The sequence below is a fragment of the Carcharhinus amblyrhynchos genome, chromosome 6 (genome assembly GCF_965287045.1).
Source record: "Carcharhinus amblyrhynchos chromosome 6, sCarAmb.v2.hapA, whole genome shotgun sequence".
NCBI lineage: Eukaryota > Metazoa > Chordata > Chondrichthyes > Carcharhiniformes > Carcharhinidae > Carcharhinus > Carcharhinus amblyrhynchos.
The window spans coordinates 53,734,940-53,747,327 of NC_137329.1; the positions used below are offsets into that span (position 1 = coordinate 53,734,940).

The 12,388-nt window shown below is 42.1% G+C and overlaps 1 protein-coding gene across 2 annotated transcripts in view; it reads left to right on the forward strand.

Annotated features, from left to right (window-relative positions):
- The window catches only part of LOC145343928 (potassium voltage-gated channel subfamily KQT member 1), a 694,268-nt gene that overhangs the window by 676,172 nt on the left and 5,708 nt on the right, over positions 1 to 12,388 (forward strand). The window lies entirely within an intron of this gene.

The following is a 12,388-nucleotide window of genomic DNA, read 5'->3' on the forward strand; positions in this document are numbered from 1 at the left end:
GCAATGCTTTTACCTTTCACTTGATTCCTTGAAACCTGAACCATTCTGCCATGATCAGTGACTTTGCAGAGTAATGTTCTTCAAGGATCTTTGTCAAGTCATCATAAGTTTTGGTTCTTGGCTTTGTTGAATGAATCAAGCACTGGAGCAAATTGAAGGTATTACTTCCTATTGCACTGAGAAAAGCTGGCACAAGTGACTTGTTTGCAATTTTATTTGCTTGTACAAAGTACTGAAAACGCTGTACAAAGGAATCTCATGATTCATTCATTTCATTGAAAAGACTCGGGGCTCCTAATTGACCTGTCATTTCTCTTGCAGGCATGAGAAACTTGAGACTGCTCGGTATATATTTTTTACTGTCTCCCCAGTACACTCCTTCTTACCTTGGGAGCTGTTGATTTGATTTTTTTTTCAATCAGCCCCAGCTGTAGAGCAGAGCATCCTTTCTTTTCAAATATGCCAGATACTGCCTGAAATATCATCTTTCTCTGATCAGAAAAACCTCTTCTTTTAAAACCATACTGAGCTTCCACCCTTTTTCAACTATATGGTTAGCCTCCACTCTGCTACTACACACGACAACATATGCATGGATCCTGCAGCTTAGAACAGTCTACATGTTTTTTTTCTGGTAAGAAAAGTAATCTCTTTTTTTTCCTTTTTCTCTTATTTTGTTTTCCTTCATTGGCACTTCGATCTTTAATCCTGTTGTTGACCTTCTCCAGTCATCTAACATTTGAAGGACAATGTTTTTCTTTCCATTTAGGATTTTTTCTTTGATATTTTTGATGAAACAAAACACTCATCATCTTTTCTTGTAATGTCCTAACTATGTTCTGGGTTACACAAGAAAGAAAAGATGTTGTTTGCATGCGTAGATTCAAAGTAGCACACAACAGGTTTATTGAAAGAGATGTTGGCTACATGGAACAGCAAGAAAGACTAAGACAGAAGTCTGTGAAACATCTCAATGGCCTCATGATCAAGTCATGTGACCTGAGTGACACAGTGGCACAGGGGTTAACACTGTGCCAGGGACCTGGGTTTGATTCCCAGCCTGGGTCACTGTTTGTGTGGTGTTTACACATTCTCCCTGTGTCTGCATCGGTTTCTTCCAGGTGTTCTGGTTTTCTCCCAGTCTGAAGCATGTGATGGTTAGGTGACCTGAACAGGCGCCACAACATGGTGACCAGGGGAATTTCACAGTAACTTCATTGCAGTATTAATGTAAGCCTTACTTGTGACTAATAAATAAACTTTACTATACTTTGCTCTTAAAGGAATCATGCAACTACTTAAATATGTAACACATAGACAAAAATTTATATTTAAACATTTATAGTGATTACTGTCAAAGATATTAGTGCCCAAACATTAATTGTCTTTGTTTCTGGAAAGTTCCATTATTTACAGTAAAGGCTTTTCTCCTCTTTTTTTCAAAGGGAAAAGTACTCTGATACATCTTAAACATTTGCACAATGCTGGTCAATGTAATGATCATTTTTTTGGGACATAGCTCTGTGATGAATCACTGCTGTTAAAAGGCAGCTATATTCAACTAAAGCAAAACTAGTGACATTTGAAGCTGCTGTCAGATCATTAACACTTACCTATCCGAATGTTTCCAAGTCCTCAGCTGTCTTTCCCTAATGGTGACAAACTCTCTAAGGAGGCAGGATGTCTTTTTCAGGGCTTTCAAAGCCTGCACCAACACATGGAAATAACTGGGGGGAGGGGGGCAATATGTTTAGGGTTAGTTTTGTACATTCCCAAACCCATTGCCATATCCACAGGGCATAGAAATCTAATCCATTCCATAAAAAGTTGTGAGCTTGTTTGTTCTTTCCCGAAGACCAATGAATATTTAATTGATTGCAGGAAGGCAAAACAATTATTCTTTATAGTATTACAGTAATACCACATTAATTATAGTTGCATTGTACAGCAGGAGATCAATACAATGGAAAACAAGTGAAAAACGGCATTACATTGTATTTGTCACCAGAACCTGGATATATAGTAAGCTGTTTTGTTCTTTGAATTGAGGGAGATGGCACTGGAAGAAAACCAGTATAGGGGATGATGGGATGTGTGGCATTTAAACAGCATAGGCATCAAAGATGCTGCCAGCATTATTGATGAGGGTGGAGATGCCAGCACTGGACTGGGGTGGGCACAGTAAGAAGTCTCACAACACCAGGCTAACATCTAACAGGTTTATTTGGAATCACGAGGTGAGTCCTGATGAAGGAACAGTGCTCCAAAAGCTCGTGTTTCCAAATAAACCTATTAGACTTTAACCTGATGTTGTGAGACTTCTTACTGAGCATTATTGCTCACCAATTCAGAACTTTGAGGTGCATAGCAGGAGATTAAGGCCAAATATGAGGGTAAGTTTTAACTTTTGCCACTGCATTTATCTGAAAGTAGCTCATTTTGGTTCTTTGCCCTCGTAAACAGCATATGATTGCCATTTTTTTTGCTGATAGTATAATGCAGTTTTTGATATTATTTGGAAGATGCTTTTCTGCTGGAAGGAATCTTCAAAAATCAACAAAGACTGTCTGTAAAAGGATAACATTCTACAAGGTTCAGACTGTCCTCTGCATGCTTACGTATATATTTATCACAACTGGTCTGTTTACAAAACTGCAGTAACATACAATGTACGACAAATGAAAGAGTGCTCTATTCAGTGAAGGTGAAGACTACTCTGTTTATTAGTCCATGAATTTGGCTAAATCTTTAAGGCTTGCTAAATTTGACTATAAAATTGAATTCAGCATAAACTTTCACTCATTTTAATAAAGCTATCATCTTAATGAAGACAAATAAAGCTATATCATGTTGTTAATATTATATTCATCTTGAAGTCACAGATATACTTTACAATAGTGACTATGCATTAGTAGCTTTAAAACATTTTTGGACAATTTGAGGTCATAGAATCATAGAATCCCTACAATACAGAAGGTGACTATTCAGCCTTTCGAGTCTGCACCAACAGCATTCCCATCCTATCCCCATAACCCCACATATTTACCCTGCTAATCCCCCTGAAACTGGTGTCAATTTAGCATGGCCCACCAACCTAACCCGCCCACCTTTGGAGTGTGGGAGGAAACCGGAGCACCCAGAGGAAACCCATGCAGCCACAGACAGAATGTGAAAATTCCACACAGACAGTGACCCAAGCCGGGAATTGAATCCGGGTCCCTGGCAGTGTGAGGCAGCAGTGCTAACCACTGTGCCACCGTACCACCCATAAAAGGTCATAAAAGGTAGTGTATAAATACATTTTGTTTTCTAGCATTCCACCTGATAACCATGCCTGCTTAAAAGTACACTACAGATTTGATAGCCATGGCACATTTTTCATATATTAGAAGTTGAAATGTGGTGACTTTCACTTTCATGGTATTCAGAGGCATGAGGGACCTGGACAGAATAGATAGGGAGAAACTGTTCCCACTAATGAAAATGTGAAGATGCTGACTTAATTAGATAAAGGAAATGAATGCACTATTCACAAGTTTGCAGAATACACAACAACAGGTGGGAAGGCAAGTGGTAAGGATGGCACAAAGTGTCTCCAGAGAATATAGACAGATCAAGAGAGTGGGCAAAACCTTGGCAAATGGATTATAATGCAGCAAAATATGAAGTTATGCACATGGTATGAAGAATATAGGAGCTGAATATTATTTAAATAGTAAAAGACTGCAAAAAGCAGAAGGATTTGGGCATTCTTGTGCATAAATCACAAAAAGATGGCCTTCAAGTTCATCAAATAATAGGGAAGACAAATGGAATATTGGCCTTTATTTCAAAGGGAATGGAGTATAAAAATAGGGATGTTTTGATAAAACTGCACAAGGCACTAGTTAAACCACATCTGGAATACTGTGAACCATTTTGGTCCCCTTATCTAAGGAGAGATATACTGGCATTGGAGGCAGCCCAGACAAAGTTCAATAGGTTGATCCCGGATATGGAGGGATTTTACTTTGAGGAGAGGCTGAGTAGGTTGGACCTGTGCTCAGTGGAGTTCAGAAGAATGAGAGGCAACCTTATCGAGACATATAGGATTCTCAGGGGGTTTGATAGGGCGGATGCTGAGAGGTTGCTTCCCCTTGTAGGAGAGTCTAGGACCAGAGGGCATTACCTCAGAGTAAGGAGCCACTCATTTAAGACAGCGATGAAGAGGAATTTCTTCTCTCAGAGGGTAGAAAATCTGTGGAATTCTTTACTGCAGAGGGCTGCCGTGGCTGAGTCGTTAAGTATGTTCAAGGCTGAGGTAGACAGGTTTTTAATCAGTAAGGGAATCAAGGATTCAGGGGATAAGGCGGGAAAGTGGAGTTAAGGACTATCATAGCAGATCAATTATGATCACATACTGTTTAGATATCCCTGTTGACACATCGTTACACCAAAGGTACTTTGTCAGATATCAAGACCAAGATATCAAAAAGCACCAGTTGCTTGACTCTCTACTTTGAATTCTGTCTTCAGCTTCTCAATTATCCTTTTTTCAAATTCTTCTGCGCCACCCCATAGAGCAAAGCAGATTCAATGGACTGAAGAGAGAAAGAGATGAATCGGGAGAGCAAAAAGGGGACAAGGGATTGCTTTGGCAAATAAAGCAAAGGAGAATCCAATGAGCTTCTACAAATACATAAAGGGCAAAAGAGTAACTAGGGAGAGAATAGGGCCTCTTAAGGATCAATAGGGTCATATAGGTGCAGAGCCATAAGAGATGGGCGAGATCCTAAATGAATATTTCTCATCAATACTTGCTTTTGAAAAAGGTATGGATGTGAGGGAACTTGGGAAATAAATGGTGATGTCTTGAGGCATATACATACACAGAGAAGGAGGTGCTGGAAATCTTAGTGTCCATCATGTTAGATAACTCCTGTGACTGATGAAATGCATCCCAGGATGTTGTGGGAGGCTAGGGAGGGAATTGCGGGTCCCCTTGCAGAGATAATTGAATCGTCAACAGCCACAGGTGAGGTACCTGAAGCTTGAAGAGTGGCAATTGTTGTGCCTTTGTTTAAGAAGGGCTGCAAGAAAAAGGCTGGGAACCACAGACTGGGATACCTAACGTCTGAAGTGGGTAAGTTGTTAGAAGGTATTCTGAGACATAGGATCTACAGGCATTTAGAGAGGTAAGGACTGATTAGGGGCAGTCAGCATGGCTTTGTGAGTGGAAAATCATGTTTGACTGAGTTTTTTGAAGGGGTAACCAAGAAGGTGGAACAACTGATACATGATGAAAAAGATGAGAGTAGTGCAGGGATGCTGTCTACATGGACTTTAGCAAGGCCTTTGACAGGGTACTACATGGTAGGTTGTTGCATAAGGTTAAATTTCATGGGATGCAGGATGAAATAGCCAATTGGATACAAAATTGGCTTCATGACAGAAGACAGAGATTGGTTGTAGACGATTGTTTTTCAAACTGGAGGCCTGTGACCCAGGGATCGATGTTGAATCTACCGTTATTTGTCATTTATATTAATGATGTGGATGAGAATTTAGAAGGCATGGTTACTAAGTTTGCAGATGACACCAAGATTGATGGCATTATGGACAGTGAAGAAGGTTATCCAGGATTGAAATGGGATTAGGTCAGTGAGCTGATGAATGGCAGATAGAGCTTAATTTAAATAAGTGCAAGGTGTTGCATTTTGGTAGAGTGAAACTCATTTAATGGTAGGGCATTGAGAAGAGTTATGGAACAAAGAGATCTAGGGTTACAGGTTCATAGCTCCTTGAAAGTGAAGTCACAGGTGGATACGATGGTGACGAAGGCATTCAGTATTCTTGCTTTCATTGGTCAGAGCATTGAATATAGTTAGGACATCTTGTTGAAGTCGTACAAGACATTGGTAAGACCACACTTGGAATAATGTTTCAGTTCCGATCACTCTATTATAGCAAGGATATTATTAAACTAGGGAGAGTGCAGAAAACATTTGGTAGGATGTTATCAGGACTTGAAGGTTTGGGTTATAACGACAGGCTGGATAGACTGGAACTTTTTTCCCCAGAGCGTAAGAGGCTGAGGGATGATCTCACAGAGGTTTATAAAATATTGAGGGCATAGATAAGGTAGATAGTCAACATCTTTTCCCAACGGTAGGGGAGTCTAAAATTAGACAGCATAGGTTTAAGATGAGAGGGTAAGATACAAGAGTCCAGAGGGGTGATTTTTACACACTGAGGGTGGTGAGTGCCTGGAACAAGCTGCCAGAGGTAGAAGTAGAGGCGGGTATAATTTTGTCTTTTAAAAAGCATTTAGACAGTGACATGGGTAAGATTGGTAAAGAGGGATATGGGCCAAATGCAGGCAATTGGGACTGGCTAAAAACTGGGCAGCGTGGACAAATTGGGCCGAAGGCCCGTTTCCATGTTATAAACCTCTATGACTCTATAGCCTAGTTCCTCCCCACAAGCCTGTTCAAAAACCTAACCTGAACTAACCTTATAATGTATGTATCAAAACAACTACAGAACTGAAATCTAAGCTGCGATTTTCTTTTCCTTTTTAAAAACAATTTGTGTTCATTAACTGAATTCAAATGAATAACCAGTAACTAAAAAGATAGGATCTTCTGTCCTTTCCTGGTGGTGGGATCTTCCAGACCTGCTGAAGGCGACCCCACACGGCAGGATGGGCGAGCCATGCAAACCAGCATAAGAGATCAGCAGGACTGGAACAGCTGACCAGCAGCCAATGGCGAACCACCTCCACTGCTGGAAAACACATCCGTAGCTTTTGTCACACAAAGTCAGCTGTTTATCCCAGTGAAAAGGCCGAGAACCAAAAAAATAGAAGTAAGGCTGGTATGGATTAATAAGGAAGGCAAAAGATGCATAAAATTATGATTGTCAAAGAAAGGAATAGCAAGGAGAGAACTTTAAAATAAGGTGGAGCAACTGATACACGATGAAAAAGAAGGAAAATGAGAGCAACATGCAGCACAGAAACTGAAGAAGAAAGCTTTCTTTCAGTGATTCAAAGACATTGAGAGGCTACTGAGAGACATCAGACTATTTTCAAATGGCAGTGGTACCCCAGGACAGGAAGCTGGTGGATTTAATTTTTAATAATTTTTATCACCAAGAGGCAAAAAGATAGTAGAGTTGAGAGAATGGTCAGAAAATCTTGAATGTTGGGATTGAAGCCACAATCGTTTCTATGGCACTTTTTAGTAAAGGAAGTGATATGTGGAAGGTGTCCCACCCTTCAGCGGAGCCACTCATACTGTATTGTTCTTAGTTTGGTCACTATACATCAAGAAAGATGAGACTGTTGTATGTTTTATTTCTGAGATCTATGCCGAAATGGCACTAGTTTCTATGGGTTTAATTCACTGTGCTACCCCATAGGTGGGATTTTCCAGCTGTGCTAATCCCAAAACCTGAAAATCCTGCCCCGAGGTTAACAGACCTTTACATGGTCCGCCTCTCTTCCACTATAATTCCTGTGACAGACGGATAGGAAACGTTCCCTTCCTCATCCCCACCGAGGTTGTGGCTCCAGTTTCCAACTCTTCCTTCAGCTTTGCTTCATTTTTCTGAGTCCACACCCAGACTTAACCAATCAAGCACAACAGGCATCAATAGGAAACAGACTCACGTAACTGAGGAGGAGGGTGAAGGCTTGGAGGGTTTAATAGAGATCGCTAACATGTTCATGGATATGGAGATTTAGGTGCCATCTTTTAGTGAGAGGGTCATGAGAATAGCGAAACAGTAAGGGCTAGAGCTGAAAATAATCATTTGTCAAAGAAACCTTTCTAATGGCTAGGAGAAGATCAAGCACAGGATTATGAATTCTGGAAGTATTTAAAGATTTAAAAGAGTAGGTTAGATGGATTGATTGTGGTCTGCCCAAAGCATCTGCAAGTAAGCAAACAACATTTCTTTATTTATGAGGAATATTCTTGCATTTTATTCTTTTGATGTACCTTTCCCATGACTACGCATCTTCAAGAGCAACAGGGCAGATCGGTGACATGTTCTCATTTCCCCCCACCCTCCTCAAAATGGTGTTCAGTAGCAGCATCCCATTTGTTGCCATAAGGTTTTGGTATATTCAGGGCACCTCTTACAAGTCGGCCGCTGCCTCTCCTATTAGTAGTCAGTCGCGGGGGTCTCTGGACTCTAAGCAGGACTCAAAGTGAAAGTGTGTCAGAGCAGATGGTCATGGACAATGAATCCTGCAGTTTCTCAGAACTGAGTTCGCCATTAGTAAGAAGGACCTTGCCTTTATTACTGCTTTATAGCATGAAAGAATCTGATCAAAAGGCAAGTAAAGTTTTTGCCTTTTGTTTCCAATGTTATCCCCTCCATGAGGCACTGGGTCTTGACAAGCATTGACTTCTGTCTCACACCTCATCCAGGTAGTAATACTGAATGTTTGAGCCCTTCCCAGCCAACACTGCACGATGCCTTTAACCAACAGAGCATTTGGAGGAACACATTTTGTCATGTCAAATCTATAATATATAAGGCATAGTTTTATCATTAAAAAGCAGAGGGCAGGCCTTTTCTGTCAACTGTATCTTCTAGTCCAACCAAAGGTGACCCTCCTGCAGTGAATTCCCCTCTGGCAGAATGGGCGAGCTGCAGACAATGCCATGGACTTCAGCGGGACTGGATGATCCTGCTGGCAGCCAATGGCGAGGCACGTTCACCATCGGAAAACATGTTGTGGGGTGGGCTGGAAAATGCCACCCCCATAAAGTGGATGCCAGAAGCTTCCTGATGTGCACTGCCATTGGACAAAGATCCATGCCAGTGGTGTGCGTTTATATAAACAGACATTGATGTGTGATTGGCTATATCTAGCATATTTTAAATGATGAATGGAGTGTGGCAAATTGGAAATTGATTCTCCTACCTGCACAATGTCAGTTATTAAATGGAACATTTTGGCTCCAAATGCTGACGCATTATACATGACAAGAACAGATTTGATTAGCAAAATAAATGGATCACATTAGTTTCCTTTTCCTGCTGTTTTAATCAAGAAAAGTGAACCCAGACTTCTGAATACCTCTCTCAGCTCAAGCAGAACTTTTCAATCCACATTTTAACCAACGTCCCATTCACCTATTACCCCCATGTTAGTGTCCCAAATTACTTCTCCTTTGAGCAACATCTGAGCTCCCAAAAAAATCTTAAGTATTGAATTTGCCTGGAGTAAATCCTGCTGCTTTTTTCAGCAGGATTTTCAAAATGAATCTTCCACGCTCTGTGCACTGCAGAGCGCACTAGCGTGAATCTTGATAAAAATCCCAGGGCAGGACATATTCCCACCCAAGAAGCTGTCATCATAGCGCCGAGCGGGCCTCTGCGCATGCGCCAATTTGTAAGCGTTGAGATTGGAGTCCCAGTCACTGGCCAACTGAATCGCTGACCAGCCCCACGACCCCCCCACATTGCTGGCTGTGCGACCCTGCCCCATCCCCCGATCACATGCCTCAATCTCTTCTCCCCTCCTTCCCCCCAGCTGGACAGTCTTGATCTCCCCAACACCACCTACACTCCCCCCTACACCCCCCATCCCTGTAGTCCTGAACCACCTGGCTGGCGGACCCTCCCGCCCTGCACCCACTCCTCCCCCCCACCCCTCCCCCATTGGCTAGCCCCAATTGCTGCCTACCGTCCCTCTGTCACAATCCCCACTGCAGAGTGGCAGCGGGACCCCCATACCCAGCGATCGCCCTCCTTAGGGCCCACCTCTTAGCACTGCCCAATGCCTGCTTGCATACCAACGTACCCCTGGACATTGCCACTTTGCCCCTTGGGCAGTGCCAGGGGACCAGGCTGGGTCTTTAGCTATGTTCAAAGCTGAGAGGAACCAATTAAGGGGATCAAGAGTTATGGGTATAAGGCAGGTAAATGGAGTTGAGGATTATCATATCAAAACTGTCATGATCTTATTAAATGGCGGAGCAAACGCGATGGACTAAATAGCCCACTTTTGCTCCTACACATCTTATTGGAGTCTTATGGTCCAGTGGATGTAAAAGGTATGTAGAGACAGTTAGCAAGGCTCCCTCTCACAAAGTCATTTATTCAGGGAATCTACTATGTGAGGGGATGTTTTTCTCCAGTGTCCTGGTCTATGTTTATCTCTTAATCAAAATCACTGAAAGTCAGATTACCTGATCACCATTATGTTACTGTGTGCAGAACCTGGCTGCACACAAGAAACTGGACACCTATTCCAACATGATAACACTGGCTACAATTCAAATGTACTTTATTGGTGATAACGCACTTTGCAACTTCCTGAGATGCATTTGTCAATATGGTGGAGAAGAATTTTAATAGTTCATTTTCTGACTCATTCTTCCAGTCTAAAGTCTCAATCAAAAATCCTGCACTTTGGACTATACTCACAAGCTGTGTAGTAATCTTTCACGCAAAAATGAAAGTTTCCTTGGCACAATATTATCATAGAATCCCCACAGTGCAGATGCCATTATAGTTTTATCTTTCCTCAGTTATCTCAAAGAAAATTACAACACAGGGACAGGCCCTTCAGCCCTCTAAGCCTGCACTGGCCATGCTGCCTGACTGAACTACATCCCCCTACCCTTCTGGGGACCATGTCCCTCAATTTCCATGCTATTCATGTATGTGTCAAGACGCCCCTTAAAAGTCACTATCATGTCTCCTTTGCCTTTGTCTGCTGTCAGTGATGCTAGATTTGATTTGATGAAGGGATACATAATACAGGGTTGGGGGGAGGGGGCACAAGTCACCCTCAGGCCTTTTGCCCAGCTAGCTATTCTTCATCATTCACTTTGACAGAGCATTAACCAGCAATTCAACAACACAGACATAACACTTTGTTCAGCCTTGCCCTCACCTAACGCCCACATGGGCACACTACAAGCAGGATATATTGGAGTGCAATAAGGAGTGAGAGGCTCTACACCACTTTCCCTTTCTGATTCAAGAGTCTTAAAGCTAATTGTAGTATTCCATATGTGACAACTGGAACCAGGACTGTCACTAGAGAGAGAATATTAGTGTTTAGGGAGCTTGGTCGACTCTGAGTTGAATTTTGCAAGACTGCAGTGGAAAGTCACACCCATTGATATTCCAGATTGGGAATTGTAGACTTACTCCCCATTGATTTCAATAGCTCGAAACTACAAGTAGCCCTTCCTTTCCCCATTCAATTGCACCATTAGCGAGATTCCTGATTAGAAAGTCACTTACTGAAGCAACAATCCCTAGTGTGACCAGTAAAGTTAGGGATCCCGTTTTCACACAATTCCCATTACAGCATCGACATAAAATATCAACGTTAAACTGTTGACAGTTCGTACATGACAGCCTGTTATTCAAAAGAAAGCAGCAGGATAAGGATTTGCACCTGGTCCCAGGCCCCAGTTTAGCTGGTAATTAAAGTAGTTTGCAAGCATTGGCCTGCAACAGAGGCAGAATGCTAATCCCTCTGGTACACCTGGCCAAACAATGCTGACTCCCCCACCTCCAGTACTGCAAAATTGCCTGCCTATTCACACTCTTGTTTGCATAAAACCTATTTTCTGTAAGCAAAATAAATTACCTGGACAGGTTACAGGGGGTAAAAATCTGGGCTGGGGGGAGGGGGAATATGTTGCTATCTTTAGTTTTTAGATATGCTGGGAAGATCAGCAGAAAAGGGTTTGACCCTATTGAGAATAAAAAAACTCTTAAATCATTCCATTGTAGCTTTATTTTGCTGTTTAATGTACAGCAGCAGCTTGCCTTTATGTAGTGCTTTAACAGAGTGAAACATAGCAAGGTGCTTCACAAGAGTGTTCGCAAACAGAATTTGACACTGAAGAGATATTCAGATAGTTGACCAAAAGCTTGGCAATGCAGTCAGTTTTAAAGAGAGTCTTAATGGTGATAGGGAGATAGAGAGCTTTAGCAAGGGAAGTGCAGAACCTAAGGCCTAGGCAGCTGATGGCAATGTGCACACTACATTGTTTGAGCTAAACCTACTCATATCCCACTCCGGTGCTCCTCTGTATTAATTGTAATGTGTTGCTCACAATTCATTGCCACATTGTCTCAGTCTAATGTCGTCAAATGCTTGTCGTCCTGTAGTGTCTGCATCTGAGTAAACACATGGCAGCTGCCTTTTTAGATGGATTTCCTTTTCTCAGAGGCTGGGTGCCTCGTCCTGTACCTGAACAGTATAATCTGAAGATCTGTCTCTGGCTATATTTAACTCTCCACGCATAAAGCCGAGGCAGCTGCTGAGAAACTTCCTTTCATGGGGGCATTCTTATCTGAGTTTCGCACTCCTGCAGATTGGTATCGCTCTGGAACATTGCTTACCTCTTCCACCAGTACCATGGCA